This window comes from Gobio gobio (assembly GCF_949357685.1).
Source record: "Gobio gobio genome assembly, chromosome: 20".
NCBI classification, from domain to species: domain Eukaryota; kingdom Metazoa; phylum Chordata; class Actinopteri; order Cypriniformes; family Gobionidae; genus Gobio; species Gobio gobio.
The window spans coordinates 6,379,040-6,384,438 of NC_137113.1; positions in this window are offsets into that span (position 1 = coordinate 6,379,040).

Genomic DNA, 5,399 nt, shown 5'->3' on the forward strand with positions numbered 1-5,399 from the left:
CTTGTCAGTACAGTCTTTAGTGGGTATGCTGAGTACACTTGAAGGTCAGAATGGGTACGAGCTTTTGTGTGGCTCAAATGTAGACCGTCTCTTGAGTAAACTGCCACCAGCTTATCGCGTCAGTTTTGTCGAATACTGCCTAAATCGGGGTATTCTCCAGACTGGCACCGACAAGACTTACACACTACCTGATTTCGCAGACTGGCTCCAGATTAAATCCCAAGCAAAACGAATTTCGAGCAGAGCTGCAGCTATGTTCCAAAGTGAAGCTCTGAAGCCCCCTGGTAGAGCTAGAATACCACCTCATCCAAGACAGCCAAGGCCAGTTCTTCTGACACGTGAGAGTGTAGCTAGGACTTCTGAGCCGACATCCCCTAAATCCAGCTCCAAGCCCAAGCCATACTGTCCACATTGTGACAACCGGGATCACTACCTTAACGCTTGTGAGGCGTTTAAGAAGTTGACTACCTCTCGGATCGTATCTTGGATTAAGGATGGTAAACGATGTTGGAGATGTGGAAGGTCACATGCTGTAGAGTCTTGTAACCTCAAACGTCCATGTAGAATCTGTAAAGAGCTACATCTTACAGTTCTACACGATTCTATCAAAGACACCACCAGTGCTGTCCTCACTGTTAGCCTCCCATCGACCCGAGTTTACTTGGACAGACCGAACCGTACACCCAGAGTCATGCTGAAGGTCGTCAAGGTCCTCCTGCACAATGGACATCACACGATGGAGGCATATGCGGTTCTTGATGATGGATCAGAGAGAACACTCGTGCTTTCCCCAGTCGTGCAGCAGCTCAAGCTTTTCTGTACTCCAGAGTTACTTCATTTACAGACTGTTCAGCAATCTCATGCAGAACTTAACGGTTCGTCCGTTTCCTTTGAGGTTTCAGCGGTCACCAAACCCATGCAGAGGTTCACTATTTCCAATGCCTTTACTGCGCCCGGTTTGAGTCTTGCAGATCATAACTACCCAGTGGCTGCACTCCAACGAGCTTATCGTCATCTGAGAGATCTTCCTCTTCTTCCTGTTGACAGAGTCAAACCACTACTCCTCATTGGTTCTGACATGCCGCACCTCTTAACGCCGATACAGCCTGTATGCAGAGGACCAGACGGAGGTCCAATAGCCATCAGAACACAGCTGGGATGGTCTCTTCAGGGTCCAATGAGCCCCAAGCAGCCCTCACGGTGTTATCAGCAGTGCCTTAATATCAACACCACTCCACTTCATGATGATTTGATTCGGCACGTCGAACGTCTCTGGCAGCTAGACACCTTCCCATACAATGAGAAGATGGTCACCAGGTCCAAGCAAGACAAAGACGCTCTTGCTATGCTCCAAAACGCCACCACCAGTGTAAACGTAGATGGTGTTCAACGTTATGCCACACCATTGCTCCGACGCATGCCCATGACAATATTCCATACCGACAAGAACGCTGTTCTTCCTTGTCTTCGCAGTACAGAGCGCAGATTGGCACGAGATCCAGAACTAGCAAAAGCCTACTGCACTGAAATCCGCAAGTTGGAATCTGCTGGGTATGTAGCCAAAATAACCACAGAAGAAGCACACAATACCTCAGAGTCCTGGTTTATCCCGCACCATATTGTGCAACATAATGGCAAGAACAGGATCGTCTTTAACTGTTCATTCCAACACCAGGGCCAGTCATTGAACAGTCAGCTGCTTCCTGGGCCGATGCTGGGATCCTCGCTGTTAGGTGTGCTCCTGCGGTTCCGACAACACACAGTGGCTGTGAGTGGGGACATAAAAGCCATGTTCCATCAGGTACGCTTGTTGCCCAGGGACAAACCATTGTTACGGTTTCTTTGGAGGAACATGAGCAGAGACCAGGAGCCTGAGATATATGAATGGCAGGTGCTTCCGTTTGGAACTACATGCAGCCCGTGTTGCGCCATTTACGCCCTCCAGCGCAGTGCTCAAATCCAGCAGAACGACCAGGCCAGTCTGGTTAACATAGTGGAGAATTCCTTCTATGTTGATAACTGCCTGTACAGCACTTCAAACGCTGATGAAGCTAAGGAGGTAGTTGATGGACTTCGTCAATTACTGTCTGAGGGAGGCTTCGACCTGAGACAGTGGGCCTGCAACGTACCGTCTGTCATCGAACACCTTCCCGCCGAAGCAAGGTCTGCTAACAGTGAACTGTGGTTGACAAAAGCTCGTACAGACCTACAAGAACCCACTCTGGGCCTACGGTGGGACTGTCTCAATGACACCCTAGGTTATAACTTGCGATCAACCGAGTCCCTAGAGCCTACTATGAGGAACGTATACAAAACTGTGGCCAGCCAGTACGACCCACTGGGGTACATCATCCCGTTCACCACCCGGGCTAAGGTTCTCATCCAAGACCTCTGGAAGCAGAATTTGGGCTGGGACGATCCAATAAACCCTTTACAGCTAAGAGAGAAGTGGCTAGCATGGATACGAGAGATTCCTAATCTCCTTCAGATGCACTTTCCTCGACCTTATGCCCCGGCCTGTGCTGATTACCCGAGTGTCATCCGGGAACTCCACGTATTTTGCGATGCATCTGAAAGAGCGTATGGCTCAGTGGCCTATTTGCGTACTACTGATGATCAAGGTCATGTTCATGTCGCCTTTGTTCTGGCCAGATCCAGAGTGGCTCCCAGAAAAAGCCTCTCTATGCCTCGTTTGGAGCTGAGTGCAGCCCTGACTGGCGCCCAGCTAGCCAAAGTGATTCAGACTGAGTTGTCTCTTAATCTTCATACCGTCACCCTCTGGTCTGACTCCACAACCGTGTTGAACTGGATCACCTCGGAGTCCTGTCGTTATAAGGTATTTGTAGGGACACGCATAGCAGAGATCCAGACCCTCACAGACACTGCTGAATGGCGGTACATCGATTCAGCTCATAACCCTGCTGATCACATCACAAGAGGCCTGACACTGACCCAGATCGCAGGACCCCACCAGTGGAGTTCAGGACCAGACTTTCTCTTTCAACCTTCTGACCAATGGCCATCTACACCCGTCACTGAGGTAGAATCGGAGATCAGTGAGTTGAGGAAAACTGCATTCATCGGCACTGTCAAAGTCTCCAATCATTTACCTGTGGACCCTGATTAATTCCACACATGGCAAGAGCTTGTTGAGGCCACTGTCAGGTCCCTACACGGGGCGGCTACTGCAGACGATGACTCTTCTCTGCAAGCGGATGACTATGTTGAAGCAGAGAAACTTATCCTGGCCCAAGCTCAACAGGACTCATTCCCATTAGAAGTCCAAGCTCTGAAGACTGGACAGCTGATTTCAGCTACTAGCCGTTTGGCATCCCTTGCACCGGAGTATGATAAGGACACAGGTCTTATCAGAGTAGGGGGACGGTTACGAAGAGCGAGTGACCTTGACCTTGATGCCATTCATCCTATACTGTTGGATCCTGGTCATTCTACAACAAAGCTGTTAATTAAGGAGATTGACCGTCGACTTCTGCATCCTGGTTCTGAAAGGGTGTTAGCGGAATTGCGTCGCCAGTATTGGATACTTCGGGGCAGGGAAGCCATCCGTAAGCAACAACGCAAATGCCAAGATTGTCAGTTCTGGCGAGCCAAGCCTGAAGTTCCCCAAATGGCCGATCTTCCATCTTGCAGGCTGCAACTTCACCAGCCGCCATTCTATTCTACTGGGGTAGATTGCTTCGGCCCCCTTTCAGTTAAAGTTGGTCGTCGCCACGAAAAAAGATGGGGCATCCTTTACAAGTGCATGACAACTCGATGTGTGCACCTTGATCTGTTAGACCATCTTGACACTGATGCATTCCTGCTGTCTCTGCGTTCCTTTATAGCAAGACGAGGTAAGCCCATGGAATTGCTCTGTGACAATGGTACCAACTTTGTAGGAGGAGGCCGAGAACTACGTGACACTTTTGATGCCATGGCACCCAAGCTTCAAGAACTGCTTGCTCCACAGAAGATCAGATTCCGTCACATTCCACCTAATGCTCCTCATTTCGGAGGAACCTGGGAGCGTGAAGTCAAATCTGTAAAGGCTGCACTTCGGGTCATCCTGCGAGAGCAAACCGTGCCAGAGCCAGTGCTACGGACTTTATTCGCGGAGGTTGATGGTATTCTAAATGCCAAGCCTCTCGGCTATGTATCTTCCGACATAGCAGACGTTGACCCAGTGACTCCGAATCTGCTCCTTATGGGCCGTCGTGATTCCTCTCTACCTCAAGTCTTTTTCGACTCTTCCAATATGCTAGGAAGACGCAGATGGAGACACAGTCAGGTGTTGGCGGATCAGTTCTGGACTGCCTTTATCCGGGATTACCTCCCAAGTTTACAGGACCGGCATAAATGGCGAAAGGATGGCAAAGAGTTAACTGTGGGCAAAGTGGTTCTCATTGTTGATCCCCAACTTCCTCGTGCCCTCTGGCCTGTGGGCACAGTGACTGAGACGTTGGCTGGACCTGACGGGAAAGTTCGCACTGCTCATGTCAGTGTTAATGGAAAATCCTACACCCGCCCAGTGGTTAGGCTGATTCCACTTCCTCACTTTGAGGAAGAGTCTTAGACACTAGACAGACTTTCTTGGTGTTTACAATTATCCCGTCAGATAATTGGGGGCGGCTGTGAACGAAAGACTGTCTTAGGAACCAAAGTTGTTGTCACACGGATAGATTAGAGTGTTACACGCAGGAAGTCAATGTGGTGAATGTTCATCTCTTCACGCTTGTTTAAGCTTCTGTTTAATGCGTTTATGCCTTGATGTAAGTACATCTGCTTATGTATGTTTATTGGATATGTTATTGATGTCCCGCGATCATTCTGTGGTTATCATCGGTGAGTTTTGAGCGCCGTAGCGGCCGTAATTTGCCGCGAGAGAAAGACGCTAATCAGTATTAGCATTGTCAGTATTCTAAACTGCTTCACCAATGTGTTTATACTAATAATGCATCATTGCTCGGTTTATTATGACTATTTGCATTGATAATACTGTCATTACTGTTAGAGATGCAGACCTGAGTGTTTAATCCTTGTTTATTGTATTTGTTTGTCTATAATGCCAGTGCGTAAATTATTATCAGAATAATATTGTAATTATATTTCTTTATTGTTCCTTTAGACCATTAATACAGATGGCAAACCAAAGACTGTTAATAAATACATCTTTGTGAGGAATCTATTCTCCGACTCTTGATTCTCTGACCGGAATCGTGTCCATATTTGGCCGCCTCAATCAGCATATTATAAAGTAGCACGCCTTCGCTACAGTGGGTCCGTGTACGTTTTGATCGTTTGATTTCCTATTTGAAATGAAATAAGCAGAAATTAGAAAATGGCTCCTTTATTCGTTTTTTCGTTTAAAAAAAAACGAAAAAACGAGATTTCGGCTTGAT